We start from the raw sequence: 15,971 nt of genomic DNA, 5'->3' as shown, positions 1-15,971 counted from the left end.
GCCGGCACACTTGGCTGTTAGGTCTCCTCAGGTGGGTCTTTGTCTCTAATATAGCACTAGATAAAAAGGAGTTAATGGGAGAATGAAACACTGGACAAAAAGGGAGCTGAAATAATGATGGAAGACAATGCAAAGTCACTGATTGCCATCTCTGTCATTCATTCCAGCCTATAAGGCAGGATTCAACACTGATCCTTCAGGTGCCCTTCCATTAGTCCCCAGCTCTAAGGGTTACCACCAAGGTTTAAAACTAGAGATAAGAAAAAAGCACCTGTACTTAGCAATGGTCATTTTGGACAACTATGTTTTCAAATGGCAGAGAGTTTTAATCTGGTTTACCCTAACATCGTCTTCCAAAGTCTGTCTACGCCTCTGAACTGGAAGAAAGGCCAAATGTCTACCCTTGTTTGATCAGGTTGCTGTCAAGTCCAAATTGGCTGTTAAAAACTTTTCATCTGAGATTTTCATAGCTTTTACCATTTTCTGGTTTAAGTGATTTCTTTTGGATTAATGTGGAAAAAGGTCAAAAGCAAAAATAAAAAAACCCACAGAACCAACATGCTTAAATTTTAGCTTCATTACTCTGAAATTTAAGTAAACCTTCTGACATTCAGGTTAGGGCTGCCCCCAGTATTTTTGGGGCCATGGCAAGAACACCTGTGGAGGCCCATGTCCCTGCAGCCATCCCCTCTTCTCTTCTGTAGTTCCTTCCTTCACTACAAATGGCCTTCCCTATAGGCAATGGACACCCCAACCTATGAGTCCAAGTTATGTTCAACAACATCCCACCCCTACTCACAACAACCCGCATGCAAATAGCAGCCTCTTGGTTTTTGCCCAGACCAGGGGTACTCACACTGTACAACTCCTGGAAGTGGACTAAAGGGCCGCCTTTGGGGAAGGAATTCTGGGGTTCTTTAAAAAAAAAAAAAAACCCTAAGGAGCCCTGGAAACCCTGGTGGCAAAGTGGTTAAATGCTATGGCTGCTAACCAAAAGGTTAGCAGTTCAAATCCACCAGGTGCTCCTTGGAAATCCTATGGAGCAGTTCTGCTCTGTCCTATAGGGTCGCTATGAGTCGAAATCAACTTGATGGCAATGGGTTTGGTTTTTTGGAAGGAGCCCTGGTTGCACAGTGGTTAAGTGATCAGATGCTAAACTGAAAGGTTGGTGGTTTGAACCCATCTCTGCAGGAGGATGATGTAGCAGTCTGTTTCTGTAAAGATTTCAGCCGTGGAAACCCTATAAGGAAGCTCTACTCTGTCCTACAGGTTCCCTATGAGTCGGAATCAGCTCAATGGCAATGAGTTTCTTTTTTAATTTATCCTGAGTGTTATCTAGAAGGGAGAGAGAGCAAGATCAACGTCGGCCTATCCCTTGGCCCACAGACTCCTCTAAGTCTCAGGGAGCAAGAGAAGGTTGTGCAGGTCTTATAGTGAAGCTGATTCAGGATAACTTTTATACCTGATCTTGAATTTGATAGATTTATAACTTTTTAAAGTTTTATATCTTTTTAGACCAAATTTCATTTTTGCCTAGAATGGGAAAGATGGCTCAGGAAAGTATGTTGTTGTTTGGCACAGACCAAAAATGAGAGCAAAGGAAATCCAGAACTTCATTTTTTACTATCTCTAAACTCCAACAAGGATTAAATAAGCGGTGAGAGGAATCAACGAAGGTACAGGGCTAAGATCCCAAAACGGAACCATGAAGAGCTAGGGAACTCCTGTTGGATAATTCCACCACGAGGCTTATGGTGTTGATTCAAATCCTAGCTCTGTCATGTGCCAATTTAAATTATTATTATTTAACTTTTTTCTAATCTTCAGAGTCCTCATTTGAATAAGGAAGCAAAATAGAACTTATCTAAAATGGGAACCTAATTCGCTATGTAAATTTTCACCAAAAACACAATAAAATATGATTTAAAAAGATAAAGCCTATCTGGTAGTGCTGTGATGAGGACTCAAAGACAAGATGCATGTGAAACATTTAGTATAGTGTCTGCAGCATAAGAAATGGAAGTTCCTATTATAATCAGATACTTTAACTGCAGTCCAGGGGCTGGAATTGTGACCTAATCCTCGTTTACCATATAACTTAGAAGGGTATATTACTTTGAACAGTATATTTCCATTCCCCCAATTTAAAATCAAGTTTATTCTTTGAATAATCACATAAGGACTTTGAAAGATACTCTAGGAAGTAGTTGAAAGTGAACTGCAAGGTAGTAACTCTGTCTTCACTAGGTTTTCAAAACAAAAATAGCATTGTTTACCGGTAAGAAGCATATCTGGTTACCAAGAAAATTTTAAAATCTTCGTATTTACCATGCTTATTTCTTTCAAAACCAACATCTGTCAGAATGAGTTAACGCACTTCACAAGACACAATATGACTACTTTTTACTGAGCGCCCCTTTGTGCCAAACAGGGTACTGTTCGCTTTACATACATTAGCTACCTGGTTTAATCCTCCTAACTCTTCCCTTACCCATGTCACAGAAAAGGAGAGTGAAGCACACATAAAATACTTGGTGGGTGTCACAACAGAGGTGGATGGAAGTTGGTGACACAAAGCCCCTGTCATTCACAGACACACTTTCCACAGCTGGGTCTCTGGAATAGTGCCTTTAAGCCTCAGTGCCTCTCCCGTACACTCCTCAACCTCGATCAAAGGAAATTGTATGTGTCACGTAGGCAAAATGTTAATGTCTCTTTGGCTTTTAATCCTTTTTTGAGAGACATGTTTTCTTTGGTGCTGTCTCAGAGGGTTCTTGTCACAGTTTGCATTTGCCTTCCAGTAAATTTAATTGAGACTAACTCGTTCTAAATTTTCTTTTGTTACTATAAATAGAGCTTATCCTTGGTGGGTGGAGAAGACGGAAAAACCACCACCAAACGAGCAGCTCAGTTTATTGAGACTGGTACACTGGTTTATTTCTCCATAAAACCACACTGAATCAAAACCCAGATCCGGCTGCAAAATAAACCGTGGGCTCTGGCATGCACTTTTAAAAAATGTGGCACAATATAATCCAATGTATAATACATCTCAAAGGTATTTTACAACTATATTATTCTTGGCGTTGAGATATATTAGCACTTTTAGAAACATTCTGCCACGTATCCTGAGCTTTACAAAGCATCATGGGTTGGCCGGAACATCAAATGCAGACGTTCATTTACACCCGCAATGATTTGCTGAATTTCCTACCTTAATCATTATTACTGTAGCCTGGAGGCTTTGAGCTGAACATAAGACAAAAAGACATTTTACAGGCCCCTCCTGAAGCAGCCGCTTATAGATTAGAAAACCAAGTCTCAGGTTACACACCCCTAAGCGCCAACCACATCACTCCTCTGCTCTTTAAGCAGAACTTAGAGAAACGGAAAATATGGAAAAGCTATTTAAGGACAAAAGATATCCCCCAAAATGGTCTGCTGAGGAAAAAAACATCTGTATTTCGAATCTGCCAAGTTTTTGGTGCAGTCAAAAAGTGTACTAAGAAAGGAGAATTAACTTTATTAGAAGCGTGGTGATTCTGATAACAACGACATCAGGAAAAAAGCAAAGAACAACCTATATACTGCAAGCTAAGGCTCTGGTGGAAAAACGCATACTTTTTTTCAAAGATATGCTAAAAAGCGTTTCCTTGAAAAAAGATTTTTTTTTTTTGGTCAGAGCTACAGATTCTACATCTAAAGAAAAAGTGCAATCGTGTACAAGGTAAACACTTTGGACACACAACAGTTGTGGGTTCAAAAGACAGTAGCTCCCTGCTTGTGAAAAAAAAAAAAACAAATGTCAACAAGCCAGGCACACTTGAAATGTTAAAAAAAAAAAATGTCTTTGCTATTCCATTCCATATGTAATATGCCATATGACACCAAGTTAAATCTGTTACTGCAAAAAAAAGTACGTCAAGCTGTTGGTTTCCACGAGATTCGGACAGAGACAAAACAACACAGCAGTAAGGAGTCTGGGAAGCTGTAGCTTTCGCTTCTCTTTCCTTCTGAGGAGGCAAAGACTTCCTACATACAGCTAGCTGGCCAGGAGTTAGCGCTCACCCTGCCTGGAACGAGGACCTGGAGCATGCCAGATGGGGACCAAAATACAACCTTCAGGTAATTGTTAATAGGAATAAGAAACTAGAGAAAAGAGCCACAAATTACTGCAAATACTACAGCCATGCCTTCACCAATTGTCTCTCCTGTGGGTGCCTTGTACAGCTCTTGCCATAACGATCCAGTCTTTTCTTTTGCTCCCTCTCCCACATTATCAACAGGCATGCCAAATGCAAATCTCATCGGATTCCGATCCTGTCCCAGCAAAATGCAGGCACTACCACCATACCGAGTTTCACAATAATATCTACAATGCCAATTATTTACAGCCCCTTAGTTCTGTTCACACAAAAGATTGCAATTTGAATCTTGCTCGCACAGGTTCAGCTTTGTTGGAGCTGGTTACCAGGCAGGCTGTCTGTTTTAAGATTTTACCGATTGCTGGGGAGGGTGGGGAGGGGATGGGGGGAGGCTGTGCTGGACAAACCACCCTGTACATACCTCTTATTAGCAGCAAAGAAAAACAATTTCGCGACAAAGAGACTTGTTCTTTTCAAAGCTCACCCAACAAATGAAACTGACAGAATGAAACCTGAGAAACTTTAGCAACCAAAGAAAGCAGCCTTCCAAGGATCAAGGTGAATAATTGATTTGTCAGGTTTTGTTTCATCTTTTAAGCTATTTTCTCATTAAAGAGAAATTGTGTAATTTGTCAGAAGCCCAAACTGACACACATTTGTGACAGCAAGTGCACATTCTAAACTACGAATACATTTGCTAAGCTTATTCAACAACAACGATTAGCTGCAAAGCCAGGGAACTTACCGAACACAAAATTATTGGAACAAAGCAGGGAGGAGGCAGGAGGCACCACAGGCAGCTTCTCTGTCTCCTTGGTGCCAGGTTCTCCTGAATGCCGTCCGGTTCACACTTGCCTTTATAACTAAGACTCCGACAGAATTCACTAGCGGAACCTGATGAATTATAAAACAGCCCCTCCTAGACTCTCATATTTTACATCACAAGGGGCGACCACGCAGCATCCGTGCTCCCTGGGAACATATATTTCCTTGTAACTCGTTCTGATAAATGTATCAGCCTTAGAAGCACTGGCAGTAATTGGTGTTTGGGATGTACGAGCATTAACCAATAAGATGCTTTCCCACCATCAGCACTGCACCCTCATCCTCCCCTGTGTTCCCCTACACCTTGTTAGGGTGGATCCATCCAACCCAGTAGGGGGTAGCCCAGTAGGGGGTAGGCAGAGAGGGCAAAATGCGGAGGAAAACCCCTACATTTCAAACGCATACATAATGAGGTGTATTAAAATTACTTAGGGTTAATTCTCGTAATAGGCCTGTAAAGACCAGCCCTCGTATTTGTATGCATGTCATAGCATACCAGACACTTTCACTCTCACCAAGACCCTCAACCATCAGGAAAGGCATCAGCAACCCTATAGTACAGATGGGTCACCAGAGCTCAGAGAGGTTACATGAATTTGGTACTCACCGAATTTGTGGGATGCAAGGAACTCTAGAGATTAAGGACTCCAACCTTCTCACTGTGCAGATGAACTGGGGCAAGAGAGAAAGTGACTTACCCAGGTAACACAGGTGGCTAAGTTTGAGTTGAACTTGAACCGAAATCCAGGTCTTTTAATACCCAGTACAATGTCTTTCTAGCCTACCAGGCTACCACCACAGGGAGCCTGGCAAATGGGAAGGTATGTGGAAATGAGAAACATGATTATTAACCAAAAACCACTAGCAAGGGGGACTCATGAAGTGGCAGTGCCTATGTTTTTTGTTTCCTCTCTGACAAGGTCAGTATAACCTCACTAGGTTCACTGAACATGAACCTGGAAAACTGGAAAACATTTTGGGTAACAATAGTTACCTACCATCTACTGAGCACTTACTATGGCCAGGCATTGCTCTAAGTGCTTTGCCTACGTTGACACATTTGATCTTCAAAACATGCCTATCAGGTAGGTGCTATCACTAACAACAAAGGCAGATGAAGAAAGTGAGATTCAGAGAGGTTAACTATTCCACAAAAGATCACACAGTTGCTAAGTGGCTGAGCTGGAATTTGATCTCAGGAAACCTGGCTTCAGAGCCCAATCTTAAACATATGTCATCCTACCCAAGCAGTGTTTTACACTAAATTGGTAGAGGCAGATGAGCACTGAGAGATTTATCTACTTATTACTTGGTAGAAGTTATAGAAATATATTTACACATAGGTTTTCAAAAAGATCTGTGTTGAAACCCTAGTTTATTAAACCACTTACTTAGTATAAAATGTGTTTCCTTAACTGTAAAATGGGTATATCGATACCTACCTCACAAGATTAAGAAATGATAGTGCCTGATTTATAGTATGCATGCAAAAATAATGGCTATTATTCCTACAATAACTTCTCTTGGGAAAATGGATTTCTGTTCCACCCTCTCCCAAAACTGCCTTTTAAAATGTCAATTAGTGTTCACCAAGGAGTATTCTAACCTGCCAGCTCATGAAAGAGGGTAAATAACCCTAGAGTGACGTATCATTCAGGCTGCAGAATGTTTTTTGTTTCCTATCTGACAAGGTCAGTGTAACCTCTCTAGGTTCATTGAACATGAACCTGGAAAACTGGAAAACATTTTGGGTAACAATAGTTACCATCTATTGAGCACTTACTATGGCAAGGCATTGTTCTAGGTGCTTTGCCTACATTGACACATTTGATCTTCAAACACATGGACTTTCTGCCAGGGAATGGAAAGCCCATGGGCTCTGCTCTGGGATGCCCATTCAGTTCACCAGCTTCTCCCTACTTCATTTCCACCATCAGTAAAATGAACACACTAGCCCAAGAACCATATTCACAATATAATTGCTATCCACTGTGAGGACCAACTTTGCTTCCCTTGCTTGTTCCAGACAAGCACCCGTTACAAAGCCCACAAGAAAAATGAACTTTTACATGCAACTATGCATTTTCTGCTATTAAGTCAAGGTGTGAGGATGGCGCAGGACCACGCAGTGTTGCGTTGTGTTGTACATTGGTCTGTATAAGTTGGAACTGACTCCACAGCACCTGACAAAAACAAATCAAGATGTACCAAACCAGGACACAGGTATCTCTGTCTCAAAGGTTCAACTGGGAGCTCCTACCCTAAATCAGTGTGATGGTTAAGATTGTGTGTTAACTTGGCTGGGCTATGATTCTCAGTGTTTATATGTGATCACTCCCATGATGGGTCGGCTGTGAGTTGCCAATCAGTTGAAAGGGGGTTTCCTTGGGCATGCGGCCTGCATTCATATATAAGCAGATGTTCTGGGTTTTTGCTCACTCTGGATCCTGTGGCTGCCTCCTGTTTGTCTGACCTCCGGTTCTTGGGACTCGAGCTATCTGCTGATCTTGGGATTTGTCAATCTTCACAGTCTGTGAGCAAGACCCCTGCTCTCCAACCTGACGATCTTTATTTGCCAGCCCCTGCAGCTATGTGAATCAGGAGAAGCCTCTATCCTGTTCCAAGGACTTGGGACCTTCCAGCCTCTACAACTGCGTGAGCTGTTTCCTTGATATAAATCTTTCTCTCTCTATATATTTATATATTTTATTGGTTTTGCTTCTCTAGAAAACCCAGCCTAAGACAGGCTGTATTATTACCCCTACTTTATAGATGAGGACTCTGTGGCCAGAGAGTACAGGTGACTTACTAGCAAATGGCACAGTCAAAATAATAACTGAGTCTGATTCAAACTGACAGCAAACTAGTACTGGTAAGACTGCAGAATCTGTTCTCTTAACTATGACACACATTACTTCTATGGAATTGAGACAAAAGATAACAAAATATTAGTATCTGTTCTGTTTTTACTTCCTTATATTCCATTCCCTCTTTAACTGACTTCAGTTAGTCTTCACCCTCATGATCCAACTGAAATTGTTCTTATCAAGGTAAATGATGGTATCCTCACTGCCAAAATCAATGGTCAGTTCACATTCCTCAGTTTACCTGAGCTCTTTCCAGTATTTTGCAAAATTAATTATATCTTCCTTGAATTAAAAACTTTCTTCACTTGGTTTCTGAGACCCCCTTGGTTTCCCTCCTACCTCATTAATCCATTCTCCTAAGTCTCTTTTGCTGGATCCTTCTCTACTTCCTGACCTTTTAAATTTAGAGTTCCCCGAGGCTTGTCACTGGACTGCTCTAGTTATACTTACTCCTTAGGTGACACCATGCTGTATCACGGTTTAAATGCTATCTATAGAGACAGCCACATATAGATCTCCAGTCCCAACCTGTACCCTGAAATCCGTATCTGTATGTTCAGCTGCATATCACATTTAAGCATCACCATTTGATTGTCTAATAAGTTTTCTATATTTAACAGGTCCAATACCAAACTCCTGATTTCCTCCCCCAAATCTAGTCTATTCCCAATATGTACCATTTCAATAAATGGCACAATCATTCATCTAGTTGTTCTGACCAAAAAACTGGGAGTCACTACTGAGCCTTCTTTTTATTGTACACCCCACATCTTATACAGCAACATGTCCTGTCAGCTCTGTCTTCAGAATACATCCTGAATCTGGACCTCTTTTATCCGTCTCTACCCTTACTACCCTAAGTCTATACTAGTATCATCTCTTGCCTAGATTTCTACAACAGCCTCTTAACTGGCTTCTTTTCTCCTACTTTTGCCCTGTTGTCTACATAGCAACAAGAGAGATTCTTTTAAAACAAAATTCAGATTCCAACACTTCCTGCTCAGCTCCCTTTAGTGGCTCCCATTTCACTTAGGATTTGCTCCTTTACTGCAGTCAGAATTCTGCTCAAGTGTCTCCTCAGAGAAGCTGTCCCTGACAGCCTGTATAGAACAGCACCCTCCATTTCTTTCTACCCTCTTACTAGACTTTATTTTTATTTATAGCACTTAGCTCTACTTAGTTGGAGCCATGGTGGCTCAGTGGTTAAGAGCTTGGCTGCTAATCAAAGGTCGGCAGTTCAAATCCACCAGTCACTCCTTCGAAACCCTATGGGGCAGTTCTACTCTGTCCTATAGGGTCGCTAGGAGTCAGAATTGGCTTGACAGCAAAGAGTTTTCAACTCTACTTAGATTTATATTATATACTTACTTACTTCTTTAACTCTTGCTTCCCCCCACTACATTCCATGAGGCCTGATGCCTTGTCTACTTTCTTCATGGCTCAGTCTCCAGCACTAGGACTGGGCCTGCCATATCATAGGTATTTAATATTTCTTAAACCGATGCATTTAAAGTCCTATCTTCACTACATCATAGTTATATATCCTTGGATAAATTGCTCAATGTCCCTAAATCATACTATTCTCATACATAAATTTTCTTAAAAACCAGAACAACACTTACATTGTTCTGGGACTTTACATGTACTTTACAATGTATTCAGTCTCTCCTGTGTATGACTTCATAAAAATAATTCCATACAGTTGGTTGGTTGGATATTATCCTTATTTGGGAGTTGCAGCTCAAAAAAGTTGAGTAAACTTACCCAGGTTTCACAACTATGAATTGGTAGGGTAGGGATTTAAAATAAGATCTGTCTGATTTCAAAGTCTATGAACAGCAGTCATCGTTCCTAGATCCTGGTGCTCCCTGTCTTTTGTTGGTCCAGAGCAGAATGAAAAAAGGTAGCAGAATAAAGTGATTTTTCATCAAGTTAAAATGACCTTGCTTTATTCTGAGATTATGTCCTTCCCACTTTTTTTTTTACCTAGTGTTTCTGCTATTAAATTGTCCTTCTACTTATGAAATGATGGTGAGAATAGACAGTAGCTTTTTCTTGTTTGTTTTTTTCTTTTGATGTTCTTCATGAATGTTTTGAAACATTTGTGGTCTACGAAATGTAAAAGTCTGAGAACTGTTCTAATGGTGTTCCCTTTAAGAAATAAGACCAAGAAAGCTCTTCACACATGACTACATGTGGTGGTGGAAAGAAAAAAGCTTTTTATCAACTGAATAGCCCCTGCTCATGTACAACATTTTTGTAGAAATGACCACAATCCCGTATTGTACTCCCATAAAATTTATCTGGCATAATCCCATGCAACAAATTTGTATAACTGAATTTAACAATTTTCATTAACTCGAACTTTTCCTTAATGTTGCCCCCTCCTTCTTCCAATGAGTCTGAGTTAAAGAACATCTACTACTATTTTTCAGTAAAACTCTTGACTTGATCCATTTTCCTTTGGGTTCAGGACCTGTGGGTCTGTACAAATGTCTGAGGATTAAATGAGATCACCTCTGTTAAGTACCTAGAAAAAGCACGCAGCAAATGCTAGTTTTCTTTCAAGTAAGAGGTAAAGTTTTAGGCCTCCAGGAGGGAACTGGTTTCAGAACTAAAGTAAATTTAGAGCAACTGGATGAAGTACGTTAATGAACTCTGCCTTTTTACTGAGTATTCAGTGATACAGAAATTGTAGTCATCTATTTTTGTAAATTCATGTTAATGAATATGTGTGTGCATATGTATGTGCACACATATAAACATGTATGTAGATAGATGGATAAATCATATACATCATTAACGTAAATTTGATTGGTGTGAGGTGTACATTCTATTCAGTTTTTAAGAAATCCAGGAGGGAAAAGCCTTCATACTTTTAATTGTTTACTTTCTTTGCTTTGCCCTTATCTAGGCTCCCATAGTCTAGTTGATGGCCACCAGTTTGACCCATCATGTGAAACCTTGGAGCTCTGGTGGCACAGTAGTTAAGAGTTCAGCTGCTAATCAAAAGGTTGGCAGTTCAAATCCACCAGCCACTCCTTGGAAGCCCTATGGGGCAGTTCTACTCTGTCCTATAAGTACACCATGAGTCAGAATCGACTCGATGGCAACGAGTTTGGTAACGGGTTTGGTGAGACCTTAGTGAATACAAACTTCAACCCATCTCTTTGCCAAAGGTATTTCAGAATCCAGATTCATGAAGGAGAAATTCCTTTATTCCATGAGTATTTATAGAGGGCCTACAATGTCCCAGGTGCTGTAGTATTATGTTGGATGCCAGAAGAACAATGCAGTCAAGGTCAGATTTTCTGTCCTTAAGTGGCTCTCAGTCTATGCAGTAACAAGTAAATAATAGCTAACCATGCAGCTGCGTAGCATATTTTATAAGGACTTTCATTAAGAAGGAAACCCTGGTGGCATAGTGGTTAAGTGCTACGGCTGCTAACCAAAGGGTCGGCAGTTCAAATCCACCAGGCGCTCCTTGGAAACTCTATGGAGCAGTTCTACTCTGTCCTATAGGGTCGCTATGAGTCGGAATAGACTCGACGGCACTGGGTTTTACTGGGTTCATTAAGAAGCTATAAAAGCCCAGAAGAAGAGTACCCAACTCTCTCTGATGGGATGGGTCAAGAGGCTTGCCCGGGGAGGTGATGTCTGAGCTGAGTCTTGAAGGATGAGATGAAGATAACCAAGCAAGAAGTGTTCTAATCAGAGTGAGAAGCATACGCAAAGGCCAGAGGGCGATATGTTGGTCATGGGTCTCTGACGGAATGCATGAAATTTTATCCATTTAGCACTTAATAACTTAAGTACATGTGATAGAAAAAAAAAAAGACTAACATTAGAGTTTAGGAATACCAGGAAACAATCATTCCTTTCTCAGGAACTTCTTCAGTGCAGTGAAGGCTAGAATGGAAATGCCATGGTTTAGCGTCAGAGAGCTCTGGTTTATTCAGCTGACATTTGCAAGTTGCTTAACCTCTCAGAATTGAAACTTGGGTATTCTTCTGTAAAATGGAGGTAATAGTACCTATGTCATACAGCTGTTTTAAGTGTTATTATGCAATTAAAAATGTGATGTATCCTGTTTCCTGCCTGATACAAAATAGACACCAGAAAAAAAAAAAAAATAGACACCACAGTAAATATTAGCTTATGTTCTGAAAATACCTGTGGCATTATGAATAGGAACCTGCATCTCTCTTACCAACTCATTTCCAATTGGAATATATGTATGTATTTTCATCCTAGGCCAGCTGTCTCAAAACTTTGCTGACATTATTTTGAAAAATTTTGAGCACAGACCCCCCCCATTATCTGAATTTATAAATTATAGAATGTGTGGCCATATTACTTTGGTGCATTGTGTACATTATAAAACCTATACCAAACAGAAATGTAAAGGCTACGATGAAAAAATTAATATAAGGAGAAGGTGTATTATCTCGCATACCCCTGGGATGCATATAGCCACTTTGGAGACTATTGAGAACTCCTAAAGGGAAGCGACCTTATCTCATTCATTCATAGAGCACCTAGCAGCATAAACTAAGCACAAAAGAACTGCTTATGGAATTAAAAAGGCAACACTAAGATGTTAGGAAATAAATAAAAACTAACCCACTATGCCACTACCTGTCCAACCAATTTTTATTTTTCATTTATATTCAGAAGAGGACATGGAACCAGGGATATCCATTGCTGATGTCAGATGGATCCTAGCTGAAAGCAGAGAATACCAGAAAGATGTTTATCTGTGTTTTATTGACTATGCAAAGGCGTTCGACTGTGTGGATCATAACAAATTGTGGATAACATTTTGAAGAATGGGAATTCCAGAACACTTAAGTGTGCTCATGACGAACCTGTACACAGATCAAGGGGCAGTTATTCGAAGAAAACAAGGGAGTATTGCCTGCCTTAAAGTCAGGAAAAGTATGCATCAGGTTTGTATCATGTCATGGGTTAAATTGCATGCCGCCAAGGTATCTGTCCATTTGGTGAGGCCATGAGTCCCAGTATTGTGTGACCGTCCACCATGTTATGTGATTTCCCTATGTGTTGTAAATCCTATCACTATGATGAAATGGATTAGTGGCAGTTATATTGATGAGATATATAAGATTAGATAGTATTTTAAGCCAATCTCTTTGAGATATAAAAGACAGAAGCGAGTAGAGAGACATGGGGATCTCATACCACCAATAAAGCAGCGCCAGGAGCAAAGTGCGTCCTTAGGACCTAAGGTTCTTGTGCTGAGATGCTCCCAGACCAAGGGAAGGCTGATGACAAGGACCTTCCTCCAGAGCCGACAGGGAAAGAAAAACCTTCCCTTGGAGCCATAGTCCTGAATTTGGACTTCTAGCTTCCTGGACCGTGAGGAAATAAACTTCTCTTTGTTAAAACCATCCACTTGTGGTATTTTTGTTATAGCAGCACTAGATGACTAAGGCATATCCTTTCACTATACCTATCCAATCTGTATGCTGAGCAAATAATCCGAGAAGCTGGACTCTATGAAGAAAAACAGGGCATCAAGAATGGAGGAAGACTCATTAACAACCTGTGTTATGCAGATGACACAACCTTGCTTGCTGAAAGTGAAGAGGACTTGAAGCAATTACTGATGAACCGCAAAGACCACAGTCTTCGGTATGGGTTATACCTCAGCCTAAAAAAACAAAAATCCTCACCAATAAACATTGTTATGATAAACAGAGAAAAAATTGAGGTTGTCAAGGATTTCATTTTACTTGGATCCACAATCAACACCCATGGAAGCAGCAGTTAAAAAATCAAAAGATATATTGCATTGGGCAAATCGGCCTCAAGAGACCTCTTTCAAGTGTTGTAAAGCAAAGACGTTACCTCGAGGACTAGGATGTGCCTGACCCAAACCATGGTCTTTTCAATCACTTCACATACATGCAAAAGCTGGACAATGAATAAGGAAGATCAAAGAAAAATCGAAGCCTTTGAATTGTGGTATTGGCAAAGAATTTTGAACATACCACGGACTGCTGAAAGAATGAACAAATATGCCTTGGAAGAAGTACAACCAGAATGTTCCTTAGAAGCAAGGATGGCGAGACTACATCTCACATGCTTTGGACATGTCATCAAGAGGGATCAGTCCCTGAGGAAGACATCATGCGTGATAAAGTAGAGGGTCAGAGAAAAAGAGGAAGCCCCTCAACAAGATGGATTGACACAGTGGCTGCAACAATGGGCTCACACATAACAATGATTGTGAGGATGGCACAGGACCGGGCAGTGTTTCATTCTGTTGTACATAGGGTGGCTATGAGTTGGAACCAACTCAACGGCACCTAAGAACAACAACAAACATTAATTACAATAAAAGTTTAATATAGTAGAAAAGTTAAACAACCAAAATATAACTGCTGCCTTCCTCAGCAAGTAGAGTTTGTACTCTCATTTTTTTAAAAGCACTAATAGTAATAATAACTATTTGCCAAACACATATAACCAACCAAAACCAAACCTACTGCACTGAGTTGATTCTGACTCACAGCAACCCATGGAGTTTCCAAGGCTGTAAATCTCTTTGGAAGCAGACTACCACATCTCTCTTCTGTGGAGCGGCTGGTGGCTTTGAACTGCCCATCTTTCGGTTAGCAGTTGATTCCTTTAACCATTGCTCCACCAGGACTCCTTGAACACATATAAGAAGCAGGTATATGCTAATCACTTGACATGTACCATCTTTTTGGTCCTTACAATAATCAGGGTACCACGCTGCACCTCTCTAGAAAGTATCAAACATATTTTAGTCTATGTTGCAAACTATGGCCTAAAAACCAAATCTGGTCCACCCTGCTTTTGTACAGCCCATAGGCCAAGAAGTGTTTTCACATTTTTAATTGGTTGAAAGAAAAAATAAAAATGTTTTATGATATATGAAAATCACATGAAATTCAAACTTCAGTGTTCATAAATGCAGTTTTGCTTGAACATAGCCATGTCTATTTGTTTATATATCATCTACAACAGCAGAGTTGAATAGCTGCAATAGAGATCATATGGCTGATAAAGCCTAAAATATTTAATATCTGGCCATTTACAAAAAAGTGCCAATCCTGGTGTATGTGAATGGAGTTGTACAGGATGCAGCCTGCGTGTCGTAAGTCCCAGTCCCAGTAACAATCCTATATGCGAGTAGAGGCTCAGAGAGGTTAAGTCACTTTTCCACACAATCAGGAAATGGCAAAACCAGAGGCTTTTAGGACGAATTTTTAAAGTTGAAATATTTCTTTAACCTTGTCTAGCATTCAGTCCCCTTTTCTCTGATGTTCTCTTCTGTGTGACTGAGGTGGCCCCCATGTAACTTTCTGACTGTCTCCTCTCTACTCTCATGCCTAGATTTTAATAATGTTACAGCTAAAGGACAAGGTAGGGTAGAGAATGGGTCAAAGGAACAAATGCACAATTCATTCATTCACAACACCTTTCATTCTACCTTCTCAGTCTCTCAAATATACACTTGGTCCTTCAGTATGAGGCTTTGCTGCCTCCGGCTGAACTGAAAGTGATGAAAAGAACATGTGATGGAATGCTGGAAACCTCATTACTGGCTCTTTGCCTACAGAAACTAGCCGGCTTATCTTCTTTCCCAAGGAACTTCAAATTTACACTGGCTCAGCTGGTTCTTTCCAGGTGCTTCTAAAAGCTGCTCTGCCCAGAGGAGATCAGAAGTCAATGGAAGAGGCTCTGCATATGCTTTTCTATCCTGGAGATTATGTCTCTTTCTCCTAACCCTCCTTGTACAAGATCCTCCCAGAGTCTCAGCCACTCCTGGACTGTAATCTGGATACTATAAATTGCAAGTTAGAACAGTTTCTTCCAGGACAGTATTCTGGATGACCAGGCACATTAACGTAATTTCTATGGCTTCCGAGTTACAGCCAGAGTTTCACTTTTAAGCAAGAACAACTAACCCGGGCAGGGCACCAACTGTGTACGATATGGGAGTAGTTTTCACATAAATTCATCTCATTTAATCCTCATAGCAAACAGGGATTCCTTAGTACCATTTTATAGACAAAGACACTGAGAAAGTAAATTGGTAGTTGCCTAGGGCTGGGGGGCTGGGAGAAAATGGGGAGTGACT

At 40.5% G+C, this 15,971-nt stretch overlaps 1 protein-coding gene across 19 annotated transcripts in view; it reads right to left on the bottom strand.

The window, feature by feature from the left end:
* The window catches only part of DLG2 (discs large MAGUK scaffold protein 2), a 2,175,949-nt gene that overhangs the window by 225,553 nt on the left and 1,934,425 nt on the right, over nt 1-15,971 (bottom strand). The window contains exon 1 of one of the 19 annotated variants that reach the window (XM_049891098.1): nt 4,891-9,324. The exons of 17 other annotated variants lie outside the window; for them this stretch is intronic. The gene's annotated coding sequence lies outside the window, so the exon portion shown is untranslated. One more of the 19 variants, XM_049891099.1, reaches the window with a different exon arrangement.

Source organism: Elephas maximus, chromosome 7 (assembly GCF_024166365.1).
Source record: "Elephas maximus indicus isolate mEleMax1 chromosome 7, mEleMax1 primary haplotype, whole genome shotgun sequence".
Taxonomy (NCBI): Eukaryota; Metazoa; Chordata; class Mammalia; order Proboscidea; family Elephantidae; genus Elephas; species Elephas maximus.
Note: the sequence above shows the minus strand (reverse complement) of the source record. Positions and strands in the feature narration are given on the sequence as shown.